Genomic DNA, 14,517 nt, shown 5'->3' with positions numbered 1-14,517 from the left:
GTAAGCGAATTAAAAAAAAAACGGGCCAGAGATGAAGACCCAAACGGTGAAGCAACCCCTGTAATAGCACAGTCGGTATAGCAATTTGCTGCGGGCTGGGTGACCGAGGAGTCTGAGTTCCAGTCTCGTTATGGTCAAGAATTGCCTCTTCTCCAAGTTTTCTAGACCAGCCCTGGGGTCGACCCAACCTCCTATCTAATGGGTACAGAGGACTCTTTCCCCGGGGGTAAAGAGGCCGGGGCGTGAAGCTGACCACTCGAACTAGTGGCGAGGCCAAGAAACTGTGGATCCATACATCCACTCCCCCATACGCCTCCATGGCGTAGTGCTTAATTAGTTTAGCACAGGGACAACTCTACCTTTATCCCTGTAAAAGACCGTGAAGGCCATAGGGTTGTAGGTCCTAAATTTTCCAGAAAATCGGCTCACAGATGAAGGTGAGTTTAAGGATAAATATTAACTACAGTAATCAACAGTGTAAAATTGTAGGTGTGGTGTGTTCGTAATTTGATAACCACTATATCCTCTTTGGTGGCGAGAGGGAAAAACAAACACCGAAGGTGCTAAGATTCCACGTCACGAGAAGTAAGAAACTTGTTTGTTCCGTTGCCAAGAAACAACCTCCCACCGGCATGCTGTAATCTCTCTGGAACCGGAAGAAGCCTGGTACCATTCTCGTTTTCAAGGTCGCACGGTATGAATTACCTTTTTCAGTTATTTTTTACCGCCTGTTAAGTCTGTGTGACGGCAAAATAATGCAGGGCGTGTGGCCACGTCACGATTGTTCATGCCGGACAGCCATGGCGACCTTGCAACAATGCAACTAGTTTGTGGGAGAGGCTGTGCTGTGGAGTTTCCATTTAAAATTGCATATTCCTCTCGCATCTTCACCATGCGTGCTGTACGTGCTGTACTCCTTAATTTGCTCATTCTAAAATTATTTGGTGAAAAATACAAATTGTGAAATTCCTCATTATACACAGGCCTATAATTTTATCCGTTCTTCAGTGGCTTCCTAACTCCTAAAAGTAAAAAAAAAAAAGGTAGGTATCCATGTAACAGTCCGTGGAGGCCCATAGGGTTGTGAGATGTTGAGATTCCCACATTTTCTAGACAATCGGCTCATAGATGGTGGTAAGGTCAGCCCTACGCACCGGCCGCCCTTTACTCCCAAGAATATTCCTGGTACTCATTTCTGTTAGAGGCTCAGTCGACTCCAGGGCCATAGCGCGGCTGGAAGGATTAGGTCAATTGAAAAAATCCAATGACCGCTTCCTAACTCCTAAGTGTATATATTCTCCCCCGTCACCTTGTTCTCAAACCCCTTCAATTTGATGTTCAAATTCCCATACACTGACAAGAATCTCATGAAGATAAGTATTACAAATATTCTGTCACGCATATGTCTCAAACTGTGTCACACGCCTGACATTTGTAGCGTTACTGAAGTTCCATTCTTCCTGGAAGAGTATTCAGAAATGGCGATTTGCCAGGACATGCCGAAGACAATCAGAAATGACGAGCCCGGGTGCCCACCAGGGTAACTGAAACTGGACGTTAGTCACAACTGACCACGCCACTGCAACCTTTCAGACGTACTGCGATGCATATCTCATAGATTTGATATTTTGATAATTCAAATTCAAAATTTCTTTCTACACCAGCTCAGTCCAGTTGTTTAACAGTACGAGTGTCGTATAGCCCATGCTGCAGCAGATACAGGAAACGCACTGAATACAATACACGCTCTTCCTCGATGGTATCAAATGACATCATCTGTGTTTGCCTTCCTGGTATGGTCGCTGCATAATGCTATACATACAAAGCGATGTTATACAATAATTAATATTAACGCTAAAACTGAAACCTCTGTTTAGATTACAAAGCCCGTTTGGAAGAATTAGCATATTGGGAACCCGTCAAACAAAAGGAAAGCTTCGTGACCTTAAAAGGCGTGATAATATATGTTTGTATTTTATGAGAAAGAGAAAGAAAAGGCGTATGTAGCTTATTCATGAATATTTACAGGACGTTCAGAAAGACAGTTTCAAAATTGAACTTGAAATCCAGTGTTGACCTTCTACACAACAAGCAGCTTTATCCATTTATATGTTACCGTGTGCGACTGAAAGCCTGAAAACTACATCCAAGTAAAAGTGAAACTATCCCTGTAACAGGCCGTCGAGTCTCCAACGATTTCTAGACAATCGGCTCACAGATGGCGGTGTCAGCCTTACGCTCCGGCCACCCTTTACCCCTGGAAGATTCCTGGTACTCAATTCTATTAGAGGCCGAGTCGACCCCAGCGCCATAGTGCGGCTGGAAAGATTAAGTCTATTGAAAAATCCAATGGCCTAATCGGGAATCGAACACATCGAAATATTAAAATCATATGAACTGTAGCGCGGTAGCAGATATTCTAAATCTGACTCCACGGAGCACAGCTTTCTTGAGACGCTAACAGTCGCTTAGATACTCAATCACTTCCCCGCGTTTCATAACAACTTAAAATTTCGCTACTGCATTCACGAAAGCCTAGCACTGGCCTTCACGAATTCATGCTACACGTTCATACACAGTTGCTTCAAGATCCAATTCAAGTTTGTTCTCTCGTTGTACAGATCGTCACCATTTCCTTTATCAGACAATTCTGAGCACTTCGTCACACCACAGTTCATGCTGCTTTGGCTCGTTATAACCAAGATGTCCTCCAGGTGAAACAGTTCATTCTCTCTTCAAGCTCTACTGCCGTACACATTTTGATTCAGACTTTCCCGATCTCACATCCAGGGCCAGCACAAACCTAAATGCCACACCATGCGATGTGACATCCCCCTCCCGTTAAAACAAACTAATCTTCCCGAAACGTCGTCACATTTAGTAACACGAAATTTAAAGACACTCGACGAAAACCTTATTAAAACGTATTAAAACATTTTTATTTACGTTGTTCCATAAACGTGTTTATATTAGTGCCAATAAATGGTCATAATATTAAGAGAAGTTGAGCAGAAATTAATTTTCACTTAACAAAAAAAAAGTTTGTGAGATGTGTCGCCCCTAAAATCATGCTGGCAGGGGCATCTGCACTGTCGCGCTAACCCTGGTCAGCCCTGTCTGAGATTTCAACCTGACATTGTTCTTTAGTTTCCATGTACGTAGTTTGGCTTCTGGAGATTAACTACTTCCATTTCAAACATTCCTTTTGCTCGTTTACTTACTGAAAGTCTCTCCCATGCCTCGCAACTGCTAGATAGACAGCGATGAGTATCACAGTCACCTCTCCTGAATGGACATTCATTGTATTTTGTTACTGCCGGATCCCATGATAGACTTCTTGTGTGTGTGTGTGTGTGTGTGTTTTTCAGTTCCATCATGCAAATCTTACCAGTGCAGTCAAGTCATAATTCACTGCCATATGAAAGCCGTCGTCACGATCGGTTCTGGAAACAATCGCCTCTGCCTGTTGCTGATATCGATTCTCTGAGTATACAAAGCCACGTCAGTTCGGTTAAGACAGATGTTACATGTATGCCCAACACCGGAACTAAATTGCCTCTCGGGTCCACAATGTCCGTTTAAAAAGTATGCAGCTGCGGTTCTTCCTATCGCGAATTCCAAGTCTCCATGTTTTTCCTTTTTGTAGCCATTGTAGCCCAGAACACACAAAACTATATGTGGTTCTGTATGGGTGTGAAACTTGGTCTCTGATATTAAGGTAGGAACATAGACTGAGAGTGTTTGAGAACAGGGCGTTGAGAATATTTTGGCCGAAGAGAGATGAGAGAAAACTGCATAACTTGTACTCTTCTCCAAGTATAATTAGAATGATCAACTCAAGGTGGATGAAGTGGGCAGGGCATGTAGCAAGAATGGGGGAGACGAGGAATACATATAGGATATCGGTGGGGAAACCAGAAGGAAAGAGACTACTGGGAAGACCAAGGCGTAGGTGGGTGGACGATATTAGAATGGATCTTACAGAGATAGGATGGAATGGTATCGATTGGATTGATCTGGCTCAAGATAGGGACCAGTGGAGGGCTCTTGTGAATACGGCAATGAACCTTCGGGTTCCATAAAATGCTGGGAAATTCTTGAGTAGCTGCAGAATTGGCGGCTCCTCCAGAAGGGCTCAGCTCCATGAGTGAGTAAGTAAGTAAGTATACTACTGTTTCTCACACCCTAGCTACATGATCAGGCCATCATAATCTCCATGATTTCATCACGATCGTACAGTTGATGTACAGCTGACAAATAACCGAAGTTAGTTCGCGTCATGTTTAGCCGGCCTGTGTTCCGTGTCCACTGACTAGAAAGCCTATGCCCTACCATTACACCACTGGTTACGAAGCCCTGATATTTACACCACTGATCAGGAAGTCAGCAGCCCCTGACTCTCCGTGTCATGGGCCAGAAAATCATCAATCCCAAACAATGACATGTATACCAGTGCTTAGGAAGCCATGAACTCTGTCATCATGACTATTCGCGTCTTTGCGTTGCAGCCCAGTTAGCTACAGCTACGGCATTTCCTCTTCAATTCCAATAATTTCGAACACTTTCTCAATTCAAGGGACTTCCCTGCAGTATGAGTAATAATTCTGACAAAAGGTGTAGCTGCACAAACAGTAAAACTAGATACCAGTGGAATTTGTTGCGTATGAAGTTGCGACCTCTGTGTTCCACGTACACAAGAAGATAAGATAAAGCAAAGCTCTGCCCGCAGTTTTAATAAACAACAGCGACACTAAAATGCGTTTGTATGTCTTCATTCGCAGAATATATGCAGTTACCTTCTCGACAGCGCACCAAGCCGGACATTACCGTTAAAGCTTTCGGTCTTGGGTTCACTGGTTTGAGGGCTTGAATTCCGCTCAGGCCAGGTGATGGACACACCCTTTCCTTCTCTCCAGCTGAACACAGCTCGTCCTGCTCTTCGCTTCGAGAACCCAGTTTTATATGGGGTTTATGAAGAAATTGCACTGGGGAAGCTTCGCTACAACGGCATTTTGTAAACTTATCTCGCGACTGATCTCTTTTACTGGGGGTCAGTACTTTCGAAAAGCTTTATTCTTAATTTTTGGCGAAATATCACACAATCTGCAATTTCATTTCCAAGTAATACGTTTGAATGTGGTTTAATCTTGAACAAATTGTCGGGCCTTCTACCGATATGACCCACCTCAGGTTCCAGGTGGATCGTTGACCCCGAAACTTCTCGGATGCCCGCTAGATGGCTTCTCCGGCACACAAAAGGAACTGACTGTAGAGCAAGGCAAGCCACCGTTTCTCAGTGTCCACGATTTTCGAGAGCTACTTCTGGAATTGCAGGGCGTATTTGTGTAAAATGCGTTTTAATTAGTAGACATTTGTATTTTTAAGTGTACAATTAATTAATTTCGAGCAGAAAAAACTCTTATTCAGTTAAATTTACACTGTTGTCTGTATGGTTATGATATCAAGTAGTCTAGCAAACGCATAGGGAAGCGCGGTAGCTTAGCTGGTTGAGGCACTATGCTACAAGCCGGAAGGTCGCAGGTTCGTTTCCCGATCAGGTCACTGGATTTTTCAATTGACGTAATCCTTCCAGCCGCACTATGGCCCTGAGGGTCGACTCAGACTCTTACAGAAATGAGTACCAGGAATCTTCCTGCGGGTAAATGGCGGCCGGCGCGTGAGGCTTACATCACCGCCATGTGTGAGCCGATTGTCTAGGGAAAATGTGGGAGCCTCGACGTCTCACACCCCTATAGGCCTCCACGGCCTGTTACGGGGATAACTTTACCTTAGCAGACAGATAACAAGATTGGGGGGGGGGGGACACTCGGCCGCCATCATCAGAACAACCTTCGCAGTGAAAACTTCCAATCCAATATAACGTTATTTTTAGAGTTCAGTCAATATAATGACTGATTATGGGATGGAGTACCGGGCTATCGGAGTACAGCCCGTACATCACAGAAAACAGACTGCGTTTCTATTACATGACCAGCCGGTTACTCCTGTTTAGAATAATAATCTCTTCGTAGTATGAAAATCGTAAGAAACCCCGTGAGTACACTGGGTAAAATTCAGGGTTTTTAACATTAAAGCAGGTAGTACAAACAGCATTGTGCACTGTCCATTCACTCCTCATGCCGATTGCCGGTTCGCTTTCCGCCCTAAGTGCGTAATGCCGACAGTTGCTTTTTCTCACGTTCGGTATGTGCACAGAATTGTTCACATGTTCCTCCTTTCGGTACAGAACCACGTAAAACTGTTTGCCTATAGGAAAGCGATAGACAACGGACACCGAATCAGTCAGCCGGTGTCCTCAGTACCATTTATAATAAAAAGTATTTCATAGACGCCGTATAGCTCATTGTGAACACGTATAGTGTCTGAGATCTTGCGATTGGTTGAAAAAGTGATGACGTCAGGACTCAATAACAACGGTCCTTGACCTTAACTGCTGTGATTCCGGAAACCAGTGCAGGTTGACCGTGATCCCTTTACAGCGAGTCTTGTAGCATCTCACTCCGATATCCCAACCTGATCTGACTTTACGTCACAGCAACGTGGCTGTAATTAAATGTGCAACATCTACTCTTGGAACGCGCACGTTTCCTACCGAAGGACAGACTACAGAATCTAATAACACAGAAAGAAGAGTAGGAACTTCCCTATTAGGTTCACGAAGTCCTGTCCCACTACACTGAAGGTATTTGAGAGCGGGGTACCGGGGCGAATATTGAGACCTAAGATAAAGAAGCGCCGGTCACGGTAGCGGAGAGGTCTAAGGCATGCGCTGTCTTCGCTCGCTTCGAAACCGGGATCGTGGATTCCAATCCCACTCAGGGCATGGATGTTTAGTTTGTGTGTGTGCGTTTTTCTGTGTTTGTGTACAGGTAGAGGCCTTGCGACGAGCTGATCACCCGCCCAAGGAGTCTACCAAATGTGTAAGATCTAGAAAAACCGAAGTGAACGGAGAAGTTCATGGAGATAGGCCTAGGCCCACTGCGGCTGTAGTGCCAAGGGGAAAAAAAAGATAAAGAAGTACCAAGAGGACAGGAAAGTACACAGACAGTTGTTTTATAAATGTATTGTTTAACTTTACGGTGACTAAATCAAGGAAGTTATAATGGATGAGACATGAAGCATGCATAAGGAGATAAGAAATGCATACAGAATTTCAAGAAGACCCGAAGGGCGAAGACCATTTGGAAGAGCCAAACAAGGATGGGAGAATATTAAAATGGATCTTAAATAGAGCGTGAGGATGTGGATGGGATTCAAGTGACGCAGTATGAAGTCCACTGGCGGGCTCTTCTGAACACGTTGATGAACCTTCTGGTTCCACAAACAGAGTGAAATTATTGACCAGCTGACCAATTATCAGTTTCAAAAAAAGACTGGATTCAGTTAGTTGGTTCGTAATTTTTAAAACAGCAAGGCACCGTTGATAAGAAGGATCCGGAATAGTGCAGTCGGTATAGCGACTGGCTACTGGCTGGACGACCAATGGGTCGGAATTCGAGTCCCGGTAGAGTCAAGAATTTTCACTTCTCCATATCGCCCAGACCGGCCCTGGAGTCCACTGAACCCCCTATCCAATGGGTACCGAGGGCTCTTTCCCCGGGGGTAAAGCGGCCGGGGCGTGAAGCTGCCCACTCACCTCCGGCTAGTGCCAAGGTCAAGAAAACGTGCTTCTATACATCCACTCCCCCATACGCCTTCATGGCGTAGTGCTTAATTAGTTAAGTACAGGGACAACTTTACTTTTGGCTTTGCCGATGATATAAAATTCTCTTATGTCCACGGTAATGAACCTTCGAGTTCCGTAAGACAGGGAAATTCTTGACTAGCTGATCGACCATCAGGTTCTCAGTAAAGTTCCTGCTCCCTAGAATTGGCAACTTAAACGTGTAAACGAAAGGTTGCTTCTAACCTTTCTTGATTCAGAAACAGATGAAATAGTAGTGCAGCTGTGTATTTTCTGAGGATCCATAGCCTGTCTCACATTAGGACAACACAAGTAACAGCCTAAAATGTAATTATTATCAGGACATCTATATACAAGTCGATGTCTGTATGTAATACTCGAAGAGAATATGTCATTATCTTCTGCACTAAACATTCGCGGTAAAAAATTATGCATGAGTGCACATAAAATAATTAATATGCCAGACATGCTTCGACTTCCATTTCTTATGATGCAGCTATCGACCCCAAAACTTCTAGCTCGTCAACTGACTGCCCACGCCATTTTATCCCACAAAAAAACGAGATACGATAAAATAAAAGACACTGATTGTAGAATAGTAGTTTTTCTGGATATGTTAAATTTTATACATATGAAGCTACCTAGAATTTGCGAGCCGGCATATATTAGGACTTTGATCTGCAATCGTCTGCGGACCACTGGTTGGAAAACACTGGTACCAAAAAAAAAAGGATGGGGGGTGCTGTACACACACACACACACGTTTAATAAACCTATAACATGCCATGGTTTCAACAGAATTTACAAAGTATCAAACTTCAGGTTCCTTTTTGTTTTTCAGTGTATTTTGTATACAATGAACTGTCTCGCTTCCTGTTCTCGGTAAGTCTTCCACTATCATTGTAATTATCTGCACTGGGTACAGTTGACTAACCAGAGTGTTCCGTAAAAAGTTTTCGCGTTCAGAATTCAAATATGACAAGTGTCTGAAATGATTACTAAAAGACTACAATTTCTCATTTATGCATACACTTTTACCTCTAATAGCACTACAAAACAGTGCAGAAATATCCTATAAACACGAACGAAGCGGCAATTCAATATATAAAGTTAAAAAAAAAAAAGTAAATCTATCCCCGTACCAGGCCGTGAATGTCCATAGGGTTGTGAGACGTTGAGGGTCCCACATTATCTAGACAATCGGCTCAAAGATGGCAGTAAAGTTGTCAGCCCTACGCGCCGGCCGCGCTTTACTCCCCAGGAAAATTATTTATTTAATTCCTGGTACTCATTTGTGTTAGAGGCTGAGTAAACCCCAGGGCCTAATGCGTCTGAAAAAATCCAATGACCTCATCGGGACTTGAACGCGCGACCTTCCGGCTACGCTACGCTACCGCGTGCCTCCAGCAAATCAATACATACTACACAAATTAGTATTTTGAAAACGCGAATAATATTAGCTTTGCACAGTGTCAATATAACCAATGAGGTGTGTCCAAGGTGGCATTATTGCTAGTTGAAAGCTTATACCAATGTCCCCCTAACAGGACGTGAAATACAATCGCTTTCGGCTTTTTTTAAGAGCCCCTACGGAGCTAAGTACATTAATTGTGTGAAATATACGTACAATATGTAATATACGCTGAGAGAAATCCTCTCATTAAAACTTTCACGTCCATAATTCAAATAGGACAAGCGTCTTAAGCGATTACTAAGAGACTACAATTTCTCATGAATTGATACACGTTCACACTCTAATACGCAGAACTACAATACAGTACAAAAATATCCAGTAAGTACAAACTAAGTAGCAATTGCTATTAACCTGTTATAAAAAGTAATATATTTCAAGCAAATCATATGATTCTTATCCACGCATATTTCATAAATTTACATATTTCGTACAAATCATAGAACAGTTCCTATCAATGCACATTATAAGTATTTTATATAATTTGCTCCAGTGGTAACTATAAACATATTTACATGAATTATTACCGTACAAATCATACAATTACTCTCAACATATACTACGCAAAATTATATTTTTCGTATGAATCATACAGCAATTTTTACTAACATTCGTTTTCGAAACATATATTTCGTATAATTAGTTCCCCTAAAAGTTTTCAAAAATTGGCAAACGCAAAAATATTTTTCACATCGTGTTGGGAGGAAACTGGTATAAACTAAAAACAGTCGCAATTCAACTAAACCTTACTATGAAGAAAGCAGTCTTCTGGGATTTGGCACCGTGTATAAGTGGTGTTAACCGACGTTTCGGAGGAACGTATCGCCTCCATCTTCAGGGTAGAAGAAAATATAAGAATTCTGCAAGCGAAGAGACCGTGAGAACCGTTAAAAGCAGACTGACTTTACTAACCTTACTAATTACAATATTATCACAACCCAAAGGAAAATCAATAAATGGAATTTGTAATTTAATACACATACAACACATTAAACAAAACTTACATAACATTTAACACTAACAAACACACAACCTATTTGAGGTTTTATTTAGCTCCCGTAGGAGCTTTCAAAAATTGCCGAAAGCGACGATATTTCACGTCACCTTGGCGGGGTATTGGTATAAGTTTTCAACTAGCAATAATCGCACCTCGGATAAACCTCATTGGTTACGATATTGCCACTGCGCAAAGCTGCCAAATTTAACTTTCGTAACTTCTATCATATAGGGTACGCCCAACTTTATTCGAGGGTTATCAACAAATAAACGAAGAGATTAAAATTTTAGATATAATATATATGGAACATAGTTATGTAATTATCGTTATATTTATATATGCCATCTAATGATTTATGGTAATGCATGGTTTGCGATAATACTACTGCGAAAAAATTAATTATATTAGTCATCAGTAAGGTATATGGCATTTGCCATCTAGCGGAAAGAGATAGAAGTACGCGCTCGTGACTACGGCAGAATCGATAGCACTGCTGCGTGCGAGCCGAGAGGCCGCGGGAGACGTACAGAGCGGACGACCGAACATGGCCTTGCAGAAGCGTGATCCACTTAGCTAGGACCGCTATGATGCACTGTACCCTCGTTTCGTGACAAGTTTAAGAGGTGGAAGAAGCGTGTTATAATTTGGAGCGCTCGAGATAACTGTACATCCTTATTGTATGTTGGTGACACTGAGAAGCTGATGGGATTCATAATCGTATTTTCTTAACAACTTTCGGAGTACATTAACCAGTATTAGGCACGGTAAAACATACGCAGAACGGAAATACGAGAGAACTGAAACATTATCTGCAAGACCAGCTCCTTTCCGACTTTCCGCGACACATATTTATTACACATGTTTTGCTAAAATTACAACAACAGTACTCTAGTTACGATCACCATTGATATTCTATGATCTGTACCACACTTCTGGCGGTTACTTGCCGGCTTTGTTGAAGAAGTGTTTTCCTCCAACCTCTCATTCCACCGCTGTTCCACATTCATCTACCATCCTAGCATCCGACGCTATATAGATTCGATATTGACTGAGTCGTTAAATGCCTTAAAAAAAAAGGCAAAGCTATCCCTGTAACAGGCCGTGTTGTGAAACGTCGAGACTCCCACATTTTCTAGACAATTGGCTTACAGATAGCGGTGAGGTTGTCAGACTTATGCGCTGGCCGCTCTTCACCCCCCAGGAAGATTCATGGCACTCATTTCTGTTAGAAGCTGAGTCGGCCCCAGGGCCATAGAGCGGCTGGAAGGATTAGGTCAATCGAAAAATCCAGTGACCTTACGGGAATCGAACCCGCGACTATTGGCAGCGCGTACTCCGATGAAGTGTTTGTACGTATTTTGAAAGATAACTCTTACCATCGCGTATCTTTTTATTGATTTTAGCAACAAAATTCGCAGCATAAACGTAAAGAAGTATGGCTGTCTTCTGGGTTGTGACGCTGTGTAATCTTATAGAAGTGTACCGTCGTTTCGAAAGGACAAGGTGGTTCCATCTTCAGGGCATAAGAATGTCCCAAAAATGAAAGTAGCCCGTTCCTCTGAAACGTCGGTAAACTTCTACCAGACTAAAGGTCGTCACAATTCATTAGTATTCTCAGTAGTCAACGAATTGTTGCATATGATCCCGAAATGTCTGTACTTCCAGAACATCATCATTCAAGCATAGTGTCAACATGTGTTTGATCTTCCAGCAGCAACGAATACTGCAGTCTCTCAGGTTATATTTCCGATGAGGGACTAACAACACTACTCGTATAGGAGAAGGAAGCAGTGGCCCTGCGCCAGAGGCACGCACCGACCCGCTCAGAATCCTGGGCCACGAGACAGGCAGCCAGCCAGCCGACAGAAAGAGCACTTTCTCCAGCAACACTGAGCTGACCAAACTGTTCTTGACTTGCCTCGTCAGACATATCAGAATAACTAACTCCATAGAGCATAGCCCTTCTTGAAAACCGACCAGTCGCGCAACTACTCAAAAAATTCCCAACATTTTATGGAACCCGTGTTCACAAGAGCCCTCCACTGGTCCTTATCCCGAGCCAGATCAAACCGATTCATTCAATCCCACCCTATCTCTCTCAGATCTATTTTAATCTTATCCTCCCACCCACGTCTAGTTCTTCGTACTGGTTTAACCACCACTGCCCTATATGAATTCAGCTTATCCGTGTGCGTGCTACATGCCCTGCTCATCTCATCCTCCGTGACTTGATCATTCTAGTTATACTTGGTGAAGAGTATAAGTTATGAAGCTCCTCATTATGCAGTATTCTGGCGAACACAAAGCGGCGTGCAGTGTTCGTTGACGTGTGGAGAGACATTTCATAATTCATGTCTTCACTACGAACTCTGCGGAGCAACTAGTGTTCGAGTTTGGGTTCGGTGAACGTACACATCATACGTGGTTGCAGCACGTCGCAGCGTTGTAGTGAGTACCCGCCCTTACGCGCCGGCCGCGCTTTACTTCCCCTGGTACTCATTTCTGTTAGAGGCTGAGTGAACCCCAGGGCCATAGGGCGGCCGGAAGGATTAGGTCAATTGAAAAAATCCAATGACCTCATCGGGATTTGACCCCGCAACCTTCCGGCTTGTAGCATAGTGCCTCAACCAACTACGCTACCGCGTCTCAGCAACATACCAATGTAGATAGAACATGACTCAAACCTGGGAAATATTGAGTTATGTTGGGGACACACTCTTATAATTCCGATCAAATTTTGTAATCTAAAATTAATACCGTCGCAGCAAAACCTCCATCTAATGCCGAGGAGAAGAATGGTGGAGCTATGCCTCCATTCCCCCAATACATCTTCATGGCGTGGTGCCTAATTAATTAAGAGCAGGGACAACTTTAAATTTGCCTTCTTTACATAACTGACACTTCACTTTTCAAGATCAGATGGACTATCTGCGCAATTTCGACTGCGTGACGGACTCCTGAAGGCTGTCCGCTTGAACAGTTCAAGATCCCGCAGTTTCACTCCCGTACTTAGAGCCCCTTTACTTTGATGGTGAGTATATCGACATTTGAGTGTGGACAGCCAGACTGTGTAACGGTTCGACTAGGTCAATAAAATTCAGCAAGCCTGTGGTTTTATATCCATGACCGGTAATAATTACTTTAAATACTAGTGCCCGTGCGGTAGCGTAGTTGGTTGAGGCACTATGCTACAAGCTGGAAGGTCGCGGGTTCGAGCCTCGATGAGGTCACTGGACTTTTTTAATTTATCTAATCCTTCCAGCCGCACTATGGCGCTGAGGTCGACTCAGCCTCTAACAGAAATGAGTACCAGGATCTTCTTGTGGGTAAAGGGCGGCCGGCGTGTGAGGCTGACCTCACCGCCATCTGTGAGCCGATTGTCTAGAATATGTGGAAGCACTGACGTCTCAAAATCCTATGGGTCTTCACGACATGTTACAGGGATAGTTTTACCCTTTTTACGAAAGTGCCCGTTATTCTGTCCTGTTTTTCTTGATATAAACTGTACTGAAATAATAAAAAATGTCAATCTTTCGTAACACATCTCTGACATGCTACAAAGAACTGTTACAGAATTATCTTTATGTCCCACTTATCATTAAATTTAGGATCTAAAACAAAACGATCTGGAAGTACACATCGTCCATATTAATTAGTGCCAAAACCGCATGTAAATTATATATGCATCTCTTTATGCAGCGAACCTATCGCAACATGATATGGTAAGCATAGGCGGAACAGAATTTTATTTGTTCCGGATTTGTTGAGAACACACATGCATAAAATCTGACGATATTAATCAAAGATAAAGATAGAAGATTCGAGCTACTGCAACTTATAGGCTATGCGGGCAATTATGAAATTTCAGGAGGGGCACACAGAAAGAGGAACAATGTAAGACAGGCAGGTGACTGATTTCAAGCCTACGTCGCCATCTCGTCAGCAGGTGAAGCACTTATTGAGTAGGTACAGATGCTGGGGGCCGGCCAGGCAGCTGTGAGCCATCATCCTGTACTTGCAGCAACTGTTCACAGCGGGGTACACACACGCGGCATTCTGGATTCTGTTAAACGCATCGGCTCCAGGAACTGGAGATAAATTGTCACGTGTCCGGGCTTCCCTGACTAACAAGAACGGGCTTGGGAATGGATGGCTGTATTTATTGGCATATCTGTTACAATTATATTCAATTATAGCAGTCTCATTGGTTTACACACTCTAAAGATTACTGTAATTATAGCACACGAAATAAACTCTTCGATGTCTATTTTCACCAGGTATTTCCTGGTAACGAATCTCAGCTCGTTACCACTCAACTACTGAACTCTGAGCTTTGTTACGAAG

The 14,517-nt window shown here is 43.1% G+C and overlaps 1 long non-coding RNA gene and 1 other non-coding gene across 4 annotated transcripts in view; both read right to left on the bottom strand.

Moving 5' to 3' along the window:
• LOC111861489 overlaps nt 1-14,517 on the bottom strand; it is a 234,559-nt gene that overhangs the window by 48,567 nt on the left and 171,475 nt on the right. The gene's annotated exons all lie outside the window — the stretch shown is intronic.
• Nucleotides 10,230-10,370, bottom strand: LOC111861502. Its single transcript, XR_002842251.1, has one exon. It is a non-coding gene; the product is annotated as a U4 spliceosomal RNA (small nuclear RNA).

The sequence above is a fragment of the Cryptotermes secundus genome, unplaced genomic scaffold (genome assembly GCF_002891405.2).
Source record: "Cryptotermes secundus unplaced genomic scaffold, Csec_1.0 scaffold793, whole genome shotgun sequence".
NCBI classification, from domain to species: Eukaryota; Metazoa; Arthropoda; class Insecta; order Blattodea; family Kalotermitidae; genus Cryptotermes; species Cryptotermes secundus.
This window is presented reverse-complemented; position numbering and strand designations above follow the sequence as displayed.